Below are 13,632 nucleotides of genomic sequence, written 5' to 3' on the forward strand. Positions count from 1 at the left end.
CAGCTCATCCTGCTGGAAGCAGATCAATGGGTCCAGATGCACTCCAGTGGTTCCCATCTCCCCTGCTTTCACTAGCCCTTACGGCCCTGGCCCTGTCACACCCAAACCTTCCCCCTCAGTGAGGAATGCAACAAAGGCACCTATGATCGGAGCCTGGGACCCCTCCCAGGAGACTGTGGTGAGTACAGGGTCTTTCGGTGCGTGCTAACGCCACCACTCCTAATACTCTGAGATCATTACCCAAGGGATCCCTCTCTTTTAAAATCTGTGGGACCCTAGCTTGGCTGCAGGACCACTGTTTAAAATAGTGGGAGAAGGGAGCCGGCGCCGTGGCTCAATAGGCTAATCCTCCACCTTGCGGCGCCGGCACACCGGGTTCTAGTCCCGGTTGGGGCGCCGGATTCTGTCCCGGTTGCCCCTCTTCCAGGCCAGCTCTCTGCTATGGCCAGGGAGTGCAGTGGAGGATGGCCCAGGTGCTTGGGCCCTGCACCCCATGGGAGACCAGGAAAAGCACCTGGCTCCTGGCTCCTGCCAGGATCAGCGCGGTGCGCCGGCTGCAGCGGCGGCCATTGGAGGGTGAACCAACGGCAAAAGGAAGACCTTTCTCTCTCTGTCTCTCTCTCTCACTGTCCACTCTGCCTGTCAAAAAAAAAAAAAAAAAAAAAAAAATAGTGGGAGAAGGGCAGGATGGGGGCAGGGAAGTGTGAGCGCTTCACCCACCTCCTGGGGGAGACAATTCCCTGACACCTGCAGGGAATTTAAAAGCTTTCAGGAAGTCTAGGAGGGAAACCCAATGAGCTTTGAACACTTAGTCATAAAACACTCTCTCCCAGTCCACCGCAGATGCTAACATTTACTTTCCCAATTACCCATGAATAGCCCCCAGGGACTTTTCCCTAACGCTCTGACAACACAAAAGTAATTACCCTCTTTGTAATAAAGTGAGCGTCAGAAGGAGGTGATTAGATTGACGACTGGTTGGGGTTTTAAAATCCCTTCATTTCTGCTTGGTTTCCTCTGGACAATCATCAGGTAATATCAGGGTTTGATATTTGTTGTTGGCAACAAAATGAGAATTTCAGCTCTTAACTGGTTTCTGCCTCCGGGCTCTGGAGCTCATTAGAAGCATGGTTGTCTGGTTGGTCCTATGGTTGGTCCCACGGTTGGTTCATTCTGAATCTCTGGCGGTGAAAGGGTGAGCAGAGCAGAAGCCAGGGAAGCGTCTGTCCCTGATGTAAACTGTGCGACCTACTTTCTCCATACGTCAGCACTAAGATGTATTTTTAGTGTTTTTTTCTATGCAAAAATCATAAATTAAGGAGCAGTACTTTGGGCTAAATGAGACTTGCGATGAAGCTAAAGCAAAAAGAAAAGAACAACTGAAGGGTTTACTTCTTCCTAGAAGTTAACAAATCTTCTACAGAATAAAATCCTCGCCTTATTTCTTTGCACAGCTCTGGTGCAACAAAGGAACACACACACACACACACACAAAAGTGTTTCGTCAAGGGACAAGACACTTCTTACCCTTCCCACCCTCACTTCTCCCCAGTGGCACAGGGTGGACTTGTCTTGTACCCACTGCTGTGTGTCGTGCACCAGATTTCACATGCTCGCTCTACTTTGATAAGGGAAGGCTGTGGGAGTCGGTTAGGGGACTGGCGATGGAAGTGGGCATGGGAAGCGGAGCAGGCTAGCAGTCAGTCTATGCCAAGGGCTTGTGGTCCTCAGAACCCACAGCAGGTGGAAGTCAGGGTGGGAATCAGACGTGGAAGTGATGTGGGACAGTGGGAAGTTAGTTTATGCGGTGCTGGAAGAATCCACAACCCCTCCTCCCACACGGGATAAGGCAGGTAGCGAATTAGGGCCACAAGCTGGAAGCCACACCTGCCCTGCCCTGTCAGTCAAATAACCCCTTTCCCAGGATGTATCTCCCCTCACCTGGGACCTGGGGGAGGTGCCACATAGCCACGCCCCTTCCAACCTCCGAAGAGGCTGGCAACTGGGAGGGGGTCTCTCCCCTCCCCCCCGCCCCCGCAGGAAAGCTCCAGACAGGGTGCTGAGGCGCCAACTAGGCACTTCCCTCCCCCACCCTTCCCCCTTCCTGGCCCACTCAGTTCCTGAACAAAGCATCCTATTTGTGCCTATACTTAGAATGATTCTCTAGGTAAAAGGCAAGGACCTGGAATAGGATTTTAGACCCTTTCTCGCCCACAACAACTCCACCCTATGCAATTTTATCCTCCTGTCTGTCCATCAGAATGGCCCCTTTCCTGGGATGCAGGTGCTTCATATGGGGCCTAAAGGAGAGACACCATGAAAATACGGATATTAAGCTGCACGTGGAACTTGTGGAGGGGCCAAATAATTCCCAGGTGGATCCAGGCCTGGGGGCACCCCCCCCCACCTCATAAAAGGACTGAAGACAGGGGAGAGTGCTCCTTGGCTGGGTGTGCTGCCTGGATTCCCTCTGTCTTCGGCCAGCCCTCTGCCCGCTCAGAGCAGTTATTTCTCCATGTGAGGTGGCCCACACACCCATGAGTCTAATCTTTCTTTCACTGTTAAATACACCCTGTTCCTATCTGCACACCTACGTGAGTGTCTTCACACAACCCTCATCTCTGTGAGCGACCAGAACCTGGAGTAGAGATTGATATGCTGGTGCCCACATCACCACGAAGCCTGCGTGGGTGCAACTGCAAGAACGTCCAGCATAGAGATCTAGACGGGGAATTCCCAGCTCTACGAGAAGCACAAATGTTTGGGAGAATAAGACTCAGAAAGAACTACTTATGGAGCCGGCGCTGTGGCATAGAGGGTAAAGCTACTGCCTGCAATGCCGGCATCCCATAGGGGCACCGGTTCAAGTCCCGGCTGCTCCACTTCGGATCCAGCTCTCTGCTATGGCCTGGGAAAGCAGTGGAGGATGGCCCAAGTCCTTGGGCCCTGCACTCACATGGGAGACCCTGAGGAAGCTCTTGGCTCCTGGCTTCAGATCGGCGCAGCTCCGACCGTTGCAGCCAACTGGGGAGTGAACCAGCGGATGGAAAACCTCTCTCTCTGCCTCTCCTGCTCTCTCTGTGTAACTCTTTCAAATCAGTTAAATAAATCTTTAAAAAAAAAAACTCATGTTATCTTTTTTTTTAATCAGTCTGAGAGGATTCACTCACCTCTTCGTCCATCACCACAGAGAGATGACTCTCTAAGGCTTTTGGACATTCTGTGAAGATGACGCCAGTCCACACTGCAGGCGCCCATATGTGGGCAGATGCCTGCTGCAGCGGTGAGGACGCTGATGTGGCCACCTGATCCCCCTACGGGAGGACCTGGTTGAAGTCCCGCCTCCACTGCTGACCCAGTTTCTTGCTAGTGTGCACCCTGGGCGTCATCAGGTGGTGGCTCTAGTTCCTGGGTCCCTGTCATCCATCTGAGAGACCTGGATGGAGTTCTGGGCTCCCGGATTCAGCTTGGCCCAGCCCTGAAAGTTGGGCATTTAGGGAATGTATCAGTGGATGGGAAATCTTCCTCTCTCTCTCTCTCTCTCTGCTTTTTGAATAAATTTAAAAAAACTTAAAGATAGAAATTACCAGTCCCTCATGTTGGGACTACAGCCGAAAAGGGCAAACTACTTAAGGCTATCAAAAGATATTTTTAAAAGGACACAGAATTGGATTTGTCCCTTATCCATGCACTACCACAATGGAAGTTCAAGCCAGTCACGTCCCCTTTAAGTAATCTCAGCAGTAGCAGAAGAGTAGCTTCCTGCTACTAACAATAGAAAGACCGAACGTAAGTCATAACCCGCAGGCAACTCGTGACCAGCGGTGCGTAGGGTTACACTTCATCCGATCCTCCAGCAACCTGATGAGAACCAAGCTGGCAGTCCCAGATGTCCCCTGAGCTCACATTCTATTCTTGGTTCCGGTCACCGTTGGGTGGACCATGATACTGCCAATGAATCCGCTTCACCAAGCTGCTGTTGGAGCTCGATTTGGGACTGACCTTCAGAATAGTAGGTGAGGGTTAACTGGTCACATGAGATTCCAGGCATACTGTCATTTTCTTGTCTTCTCTGCTCTGTGCTAGGGGGTCACCTACCGTGCTCCTGAGACAGTGGTCAGCCCATTTTCTGTGAGACAGCATTCACTTCATGTTGCCAACAGTAGCAAGACAGTAGCTTTTCTGTTGGTAAATTCTGTCCACATTAACAACCATTTCCAGGCATGAAATCTCATTAAAGGAAAACTTCTGACTCAATGTGGTTGCGATCATTAATCAAGTTGAGGTTGAAACAGAGGCGAGTATCTATTAATCATGAGAATGAGGCTGGTTGTATAGAAAGACACCAAGAAGACTGACCATGGTCCATGCTTCGGTAGCATCTGATAGCACCCAATGAATTAGTGAATTAGCCTGTCACAGCTTCATGGATGCTGGGAGAAGATGCAACATGCCCTTGTCAAGAGGAGAGAGAGCTTATTCCCCATAGCAATTCTAACAAAGCAGTAGCATTTCTTGGTGTTAACTTTTAGTGTCACGTTTTTGGAAGTCTCAACATCTACAGAACTGCCACAGAGGCCGGATGACACTGCACATGCAGTGGCTGCCTTCTCTGAACTTGGGGAACCCCAATCCTTTATAACGGGCGGTAAGCATGTTTGCTCTTCGTTTTAAAGAGTGGCACTCTCTCTAGCTCCCAAGGCAGCTTGAAAAGATGGCCTAGAACAAAGGCAATCTCTGTTCACAGACATGCAGAGACACAAGAGACCTAGGTATGGTTTGTCCCCAAGGAGTCCTGTAGTGGAATTTTGATCCTCAGTGTGGCCATGTTAAGAGGTAGTGGACCTTTAAGAGGTGGGGCCTGGTGGGAGGTCACTGGGTCTTGAAGTGCTACCCTTGGAAGGGACCCAGTAATTCTCAAGGAACCCAGGCTTGCTCTCTTTTGAGAGCTAGCAAGCCTTGCCCCTCCCAGATCTCTGGATTCCGGTCACACTGTGTGATCTCTCTCTCATTCTCTCTGTCTCTCCCACGGGCTCCTGTCATGATGCCATCTGCCAATGAGGCAGCCAGGGGGGTGTCTTGCAAGAGCCAACAACGTGCTGTTTGGACTTTCAGTTTCCAAAACTATGAGCTAAATAAACCTTTTTTTTCTTTATGCCCTACCCAGCCTTAGGCATTTTGTTACAGCAATGGCAAATTGACTAATACACTCATGTAGAATTGATTCCAACAATCCCAACGCCAAACTCTCTCTCTATATATATGTGTGTGTGTGTGTGTGTGTGTGTGTGTATGGCCTATATAGTCTATATAGCAACTATATTAAAAGTGCACTCCTCCTGCCCCTCTCTGCCTGTCTAGAATCCACTAGAACAAAGGGAACTCTGAGAAAGCCACCCAGCTAGCTCTATTGAATGTTTGCTGGGGAGCCCAAACATGAAGAAAACACACACCAGACCGAATCTGGACCACCTTCTCCAATGACCCAATGAAGAACCAGCAAGGCAGGATTTTAGGACCTCATCTGTAACTGCTTCAATATCAGTTGCCTATTGAAATGTCTGTCTGGTGTGTTGTGGTAGGAACACCCACAGAGCCAACAGAGGTGGAAAACAATCCAGTCTTTTTAAAACGACAATTCTTCCCCAGGCAAGATACACCAGGAACCATTCAACAAGCGCTTCAAGCGCTTGTTTCTCAAAGGGGTGGGAGGGAACTCCATGGGGCCCGGGCAGTTCTTTCTCACTCACGGGGGAATGTGAAAAGCCACACATTTCTTTACAGGCAAATTACAAACACACAGTAAGTAATACCCCAAATCCCAAAGGAAATGAAGCTAGCTTTTAGCAGTCACTGTCTAGCATCACCTGGTTAAAATAAATTCAAGTAGAGACACCATGAGGGAAAAATATTGGTGTCCCTCCCATGTCCAATTTGCAAATGGCTTCCAGAAAGTTCCAGCTACTGAATATGAGTTTTGTCCTCTTAGACCACAGGCAGGGTTCTCGCCACCCACAGCCTTTCCCGCCATTCCCTCTGAGGCCATGTGGCGCCATGGCATCAACAGAGGAAGGCGACAGGGCAGTAGGACAGCGTCCCAGAGTGGCTGGGTTCCCAGGGAGGGTAGAATGGGGTGGGGATGGGACCAGCCGTCCTCTTGTTAAACAGCAGTCCTGCAGACAACAGATCTTACCTTCCCAACTACCGCGCTTTCCTACAAAGACCAGTAACACCAGCCCTCATCTGTGGTTGCTAAGCTGACCTTGCACAGCACAGAGTCTCTAATGGAGACTCAGTGATATGGACTTGACTATGAACTCAACTTGATATGAACTCTGTATATCCCAGGAGTTGAAAAACGTTGTTTTCTTAGGAAAGTGATGGAAGGAGGTACTCCATGCTCAGGTGCTAAGCCCAAGTCCAGGGGCATTATGGTGATGGGAAGCCACACGGGTGGCTAAGCACCCACTCCATCCACACAGCCTTCAACCTAACCCCATCAACTCAGGGACCTGGCTCAACCAGGATGCCCCTCCCGGGTCTCACAGCTGTGAGTGGGGCTGACAGTAACCCACTACAGAGGAAGGAAAAGTCAAGTTAATGAGGGCTTCAGAGTCCAATTTGCTCGGGTTTGTATCAGTTCTGTTCCTGTGTGACCCCAGGTAAGCTGCTAAGCCTCTGGGCGTTTATTTTCTCACCCGTACGATGAGTATAGTGCATCTATTTCACAAGATGAAGGTCAGGATTAAGTGAGATGAAGCTTATGAGCTCTCAGCACCGTGCGAACTTTGATGACAACTGTTATAAACAGAAGTTGCTGCATGAAGTTTAAACTTGGACTGAACACTGAATGTTAGGCGACACTGAACTAGAATTCGGATACTTTGCAGCCCTTCCCCTAGTGATGAGACTATATATGTGATAAATAGCCAGTGTGCTAATGTCACAGCTGCCACCTGCTGCTATATAAATTCATATGAGGAGCTGAGGTCGAACTAGAGCCATCCGGCAGCCTGGTGATTCTCATTCCGGAGAACTTGAAGAAACACCCCAGCTCTGGTCATAGAGGTTCTGATACAACTGCTCAGAACTGCCCGGGGTCCAAGCTTCATTTGTTTTTAAAGTGTCCCAGGTCATTTTAAATGTACAGTCAGTTCTAAAAACCAATGCCCTCGCTGCGAAGCAAACAGTTGAGTTTTCTTAAAGAATCATTTGTCATATTCTATTGGCAAACACATACTGAACTCCTTGATGGGCTTAGCCTAGGATTAAGTCCCAGTCACCTCAAAGGTCCTAGAGTCTAGCAGGAGAGGCAAACAGGTGGGCGTGCTGGCCATACCAGAGATACACGCTGTGACAGGGCGGACGCTGCAGCCCTGGGTGGAAGCTTCAGGCAGATCCAACCATGCTCTCTGGGTAGAGCTGACGAAGAGGCTGTTTCAGGCCAAGGCCATCGATTTTATAAAGTCTGGGAGGAGGAGATATATAGAATGCTCCAGAAACCCCAAGGAATTCAGTGGGACTGCACAATAGCATAAGGCCAATAGCAGAGGCAGGAGACAGGAACCAGCTGCTCAGAAGGCAAGCAGAGGGGCTGGGTTTTAAGCAGGAGCAGAATGCCCAGGTCATGATGGACACCAGGTAGCGAAGAGACTGGACACCGAGAAGTTAAAGATTCCAAACTACCTGCAGCCAATAACAGAAGTTTAACCAGAGACAGCTTTGAGGGGTGTTAGCAGGGGGCAAGCTTGTTGTGCTGGGAAGGACCAGGAGTTATGGGAGAGGCCCAAGCTTCTCGGGGGTGGGGGCACTCAGGGTGATTAGTGAAGCTAGGCCCAGAGCAAGGCGGGGGAGGGGCCGTGAGCATGGAAGAAGGGAATTCTCGCTTTGTTGGAAGATGGTAACTTGGGCTGGTCAAGCCAAATGGAAAATCCTGCCAGTTCTGCATGTTTCTGGCCGTGAGCTCTAATAATAATTGTGGGGAGCAACCCGGACTGGACTAAGTTACTGGAATTAAGACTTATTCTATGCATCTGCTCTCCCACAATATGGCACTGGGAGAGGAGAAAACAGCTTCTACGCAGCTGCCTCTTGCCAACTTGAGTGATGACCTCCAGGAGCTGATCCTGCTCCTGATTGGAGGAGAGCAGCGTACTCGGCGTGTGGGCAGCCGAGTTGGGATTGGTGGAAGAGGACTATAAAGGAGGAGAGAGACAACATGCACCAGGAACATCTATCTGAAGGAACACCTGAGCAGCCCCCGAGAGAGCCGGCTGGCGGTGTGCCGCTCCCCTGCGGAAGTGGGGAAAGTGGCCAAGGGGAACCGCCCTTCCACGGAGGTGGAAGGGACAGTAGCCAACCCGGGAAGAACCAGCAGCAAACCCGGGGAGGGCCGAGCAGACGAAAGAACAGCGCAGGGTCCTGTGTCGTTCCTCCATGAAGACGGGGAGCGACAATAATTAGAATATTTAATGGATTCAAATTCTTCCTGGAGATTTCTATTAGGTGGGAAATGGGAGTTTTAATGACAGGGAAGAGACATGGCCTGGTACCTGCTGAAGGTGACCCTGACAAGGTGGCCCGGCTGCTCTGTGTCCACAGCCCCATCTGACTGATGACACCTCAGACACAGCCAGGACTACGCGCCTGGAAATACCTTAAATAAAAACCCAGATGCTGGTACCGCGTGCCCCTCAAAGAACGGACAAAGCAACATCATCCCATCCACGGGTTGGGTGAGGCATATGTGTAAACAGATCAGTAAGCAGCTCCATTTATTTCAGTAAGTAGCTTGTAAATAAATCATTGGTAAACATTACAAAATTAAATACATTTTCAAAAGCTTGCCAGTATACGTAAAATTCACAAACATAGTTCTTTTAAAAAATAAAATATGTTCAGAGCACCCTTGATAGAAAATGCTTGACCCCTGTGCTCAGACAGGGCCACCCAGAGACACCTTAGAGCAGGTGGGGTTTCCAGGGGAAACAGCAGGGGCCACCTGAAAGAAGAGTTTCTTCTCTTACCTTTGACTCCGCCCACATCCCAGCTGAATTCAACTTTGGGCTGTGCTCAGGCCTGGCTCTGAGCATGGGGACAGGGGTGCATAATTAGGGCCAGGACCCCCCCCCCCAAAGCTCTCACCATAAGCCATGGAAATGGAATCTCCGTGCTTCCAAATCAGCAAATGGTGCCGTACTAGCGGTCTTGTCACTCCTCCACCTGTCCAGCCCTGAGGTCTCACTCCCAGTCTGGTGCCACCCAGGCTCAGGAGGGACCAGACTGCGTCAGAGGAAGAACACACTGCCTTGGTAACCACTTTTTGATCTGCTTTCAGGGAGAGGGAACAACACCCAGTATTTGGTTGAAAGCGGAGAATTCAATGCTATCCCATGCTTCCCCTTCTGCTGCAAAACACTGCTCTGAGAGCGTGGGCATTTCTCTAGAAATCAAGTTCGTTCTTCAAACAAAGGGTTCATAAAACTGTAAAAGACCACAAATGAGGCAATAAGCACATGACCTGGCAAAGCATCCCAACCAATGAAATAATACAAAGTCCATAAATGAAGCCCTTGACCAACTCAACGTTGTCGTAGCGGAGCGCGTGAGAATAACGGATACTCCGAATTCTTTCACTTTGGTGCACAGAGTGAATGTTGAGGGTCAGCTGCACGGACGGGAAGAACAGCCCAGTGACCTCCCACTAAGGGACGGCAAGGAGTTTATTCCGTCAATGTGAAATGAAGCTCACAGCGACATCTTAAATGACTGGTGTGTAGATATATACAAGTATGAGAAATTTGACCTGTGAGTCAGATGTACAATATAAGAAAAAAGTATTCCCAAATTAGCTGTAAGAAAACCATCTTCTCTGTGGAGTAAGGTCCTGAACGCCTGAGTCCTTGCAGAAAATGCTGCCTGCCCTGGCCCGTCTCTGAATGTCCACCTGCTTTGATAATCCTTGGCTGGGCTGTAGTTAGAGTCATGATATCTTGGCTATTAAAATATTACACTATCAAAAACCTTTAAAAACAGCAACAGCAACGATCTTGAATAAATGTGTAGAAGATTCCCCTGCACACCAAAAAAAAAACAAAAACAAAACAAAAAACAAACAAACAAAAAAACAAACCAAACCACTTGTTCTTAAGGACAACTATTCTTTAACAAAAGTCGTCATGGAGTCTACATCCCAGAACCCTGTCTTCGTCTCCGGAGAACTCCGCCCTGATCCAGAATCATACGCTCTTCTTCTGTGGAGGGCTCAGTTTCCGCATGCCTCTTATCCGAGAGAGGAGCTCTTTGATAAATTCCTAAAAGACATAGAAGCAATTCATATGAGAGATCACGCTATTAAAATCTGTTTAAAAATCTGCCTAAAGTAATTTATGTCGATTGCAGATGATTTTCATTGATCAATGTGGTTGGATGTGTTCTCCAGGAAATGTTCAAAAAAAAAAAAAAAAAAAACAAGCATGCTTAGGACTGGTATTGTGGCACAGAGGGTTAAGCTCCCTGCCCACAACCCTGGAATCCTGTATCACCCCTGTTCAGTTCCCAGCTGCTGCACAATGTGATCCAGCTCCCTGCTAGTGTCCCTGGGAAAGCAGCAGAGGACAGCCCATGTGCTTGGGGCCCTGCACCCACATGGGAGACCTGGATGAAGCCCCTGGTTCCTGGCTTCAGCCTGGCCCAGCCCCCAACCATTGCAGCAATTTGGGGGAGTGAACCAGTCGATGGAAGATGTCTCTCTCTCTCTCTCTCTCTCTCTCTCTGCCCTTCTAACTCTGCCTTTCAAATAAAAGTAAGTTAATCTTTAAGAACAAAACAAAACAAATGAAGCATGCTGAAACTTCACATTGCAACGCTTCCTTCCCGCTGCACTCTCTTTAGGGAGAAAATCAGGCCACCTTCCATCATGAACCTCCACCCAGTCCCTGCAGGCATTTGTGGTTAGGTCCAGGTTGGCGTCTGAGATTGCGCTTCTCCACCTAGCTCACAGGGGATGCTTGGGGGAGTCCCTGGACCGCACCTGCGCTAGCAAGGCTAGACCAGTGCTTCTCAAACTTGGGCCTGCATCAGGACCACCAGGGGAACTTACAAACCAGAGCAAAGACACATTTTATACTCTAATTCAGCACCCACACACACTCTCTCTCACAGCCCTGGACTTGAGATTTTCAGGACAAATACTACATGGATACTCTCTGATCTTCCACTTACATATTAATGCTGAGGGAAACCTACCAACATGATTTCATGACCTGCAAATGATCAGAACCCAAAGACAGAAGAGTGATCTAGAATGGCTTCCACCAAACACCATCAGGAATCTGTCCTTGTTGCCTCGTGTTTGCAAATGTTTCGCTACCAAACAAATCGCCTTTATTAGGCCATAAATGCTTCATCTTCCAACATGACATTTGTCAAAGACAAAGCTGACAGCCAGTCTGCTTCCTGATCACCAGTGGAGGAGAGATCTGTGCCCAGTGGGGACCATCGGAGAACAAACCTACCAGGAAACCTTAGTTAGTCTCCATCAGGGTGGTGGGCATCTCCTTGCTTCAAGCCATGCTCTCGAACACAAGCTCCCAGAGCAAACATGCCCTATGCTACTCCCCAGCTTTAAAACACAAGCTGAAATATCCAGTCCATTAACCACCACAATGCTTTGCTAAATAACCTTTCTGCTATTATAAACGTGCTATGTGCTTTTTTCTCAAAAAGTTGGAAAGTACAAAACAGCAGCAATGTACTCTTCAGAATTAACCACTATGAACACTTCATTCTATGGACATTGTTTTCACCTAATTAAGACCATACTGTATAAGTATATTCTTTCTCTCCCCCCACACAGTGTTATGGCAGAAGCCTTCTCCCACAACACTAAACGGCCTTTCTAAAAATGAACAGGAATGGTTATGCATTGTTGTACTGTATGGGTGCTGTACACTCTGCTTAACTTCCCAACTCTGGATCTTTGTATAGTTCCTGCCTGGATTTCCAAAATTCTAACTAGCACCTGTGTCTGCAGGCTGCAATATTCCATTTAGAGGGCTAACTCTGCAAGTAGGTCAAAGGATACAAATATTTTAATCATCATTATTTCTAAACTTGCACAGAATGAAACACAAGGAAAGTAAAATCTAGGCCCCATGTTAATGTCCTGAATACTGTCTCTGTAAAAAATTTTCTCGGGTGGAAATAGTGTCTTATTTCCCCTGTTATATTCAACTTTCAATTTGAAAAGTTAAATGGCTTTCCTTTTGCCCCCTTTACTACACAGTTTAACCAATACTGGTGTTCAGCACACCAGTACAGTTTCAATTTTGTTATTTTTAAAATCTTTTACTCAATTGGCAACTATACACTACTTTAGCATTTGGGTGTAAATTTTCTTTCTTTTTTCCAGAAACAAAGATGAGAATCAAAAACTCTGAAATTTATTTTCATAACCTCCGTAATTTTTTCTGCACTATTTTAAAAACATTTTTCACAAAGTAAAGACCAAAATCACATAAAGAATAACGTGCCATTGTCTTAAATATGAAAGTAATTTGGTCACTTAAGCCAAATTGATATTCTCTCCAACAGACTATCATGGTTGTTTAACATGCGCATAAATCTCAGATTACAAAGTTTAAAAGGGGGAAGGTATTTGAGCACCAGTTAAGACACTGCTTTGGACGTCCCATATTGCTGTGTCTGAGTTTTGAGTCTGACCTCTGCTTCTGGTTATAGCTTCCTGCTAATGAGAACACGGGGAGGCAACAGGAAACAGATCAAGTACTTGGGTCCCTGCCACCCATGTGGGAGACCCACATGGAGTTCTCCACTCCTGACTTTGGCCTGGCCCAGTTCTGGCTCTTGCAGGCATTTGGAAAGTGAACAAGCAGGTTGATATTATGCACACTCTCCGTCTCTCTCTTTCTGCCTTTCAAAGGAAATGAAAAAGACATTAAATTTTCTAAAAAGTAGCTAAGTCTTTTTTTAAAGTTTAAATAAATAATTTGTCTTATGTTTATGGCATACTAACATTAATGAAAAAGTCTCGTTTTAAATTCTGTATTAATATAATTTATAGCCTGTATCTTAATATACTGTCTTTGTTCATTATGTGCATATTTTAAACTTTTCATTAAGTTTGCATAATGGAATGTTCAGCTGAAAACAGCAAGCTAAAAACCAGCGACACCAATATTGACTCCATACAGAAACGTGGCAGCGCCACTCACACAGGATGCTGTTGGTGACAGAAGATTCTCAAGGCTTTCTAACCAAAAGTACTCTGATACTCTTGTCATGTTTCTCAACAGCACTCGAGACTGGTAGCCACAGTTCACAACTCAGACCTGGGTTAGGGACTCTGATTAAGTCAGAGAAGGGTTGCCCCTTTGAGAGGACGTCTGAGTTGAGATGGTGGTGAACAGAGACAGGTCAGCTTGGAGAAGACCTGGGGACCCTGGTCACAGCACACAAGCAGAGCCCTGCAGAGAAGCCAAGGCATGGGCATCCCTGGCACAGAAAGGCTGGAGTGAGTGTGGTAGAGCATTGCCGGGGTGCTGGGAGAGGACCTCCTTGGCCAGAGTAAGAGTATTGTTGGTACAGCAGAAGGGAAGCCACCAGAGGCTG

General features: G+C 47.8%; 1 long non-coding RNA gene across 1 annotated transcript in view; it reads right to left on the bottom strand.

Annotated features, from left to right (window-relative positions):
* Positions 1-8,757: 8,757 nt before the first annotated feature.
* Positions 8,758-13,632, bottom strand: part of LOC103349936 (protein phosphatase 1 regulatory subunit 14C) — a 100,259-nt gene continuing 95,384 nt past the window's right edge. Inside the window, exon 4 of the long non-coding RNA XR_007915900.3 lies at positions 8,758-10,313. This is a non-coding gene — a long non-coding RNA (protein phosphatase 1 regulatory subunit 14C). The remainder of the gene's footprint in view (positions 10,314-13,632) is intronic.

The sequence above is a fragment of the Oryctolagus cuniculus genome, chromosome 5, assembly GCF_051225735.1.
Source record: "Oryctolagus cuniculus isolate XC-2025 breed Fujian yellow rabbit chromosome 5, ASM5122573v1, whole genome shotgun sequence".
NCBI classification, from domain to species: domain Eukaryota; kingdom Metazoa; phylum Chordata; class Mammalia; order Lagomorpha; family Leporidae; genus Oryctolagus; species Oryctolagus cuniculus.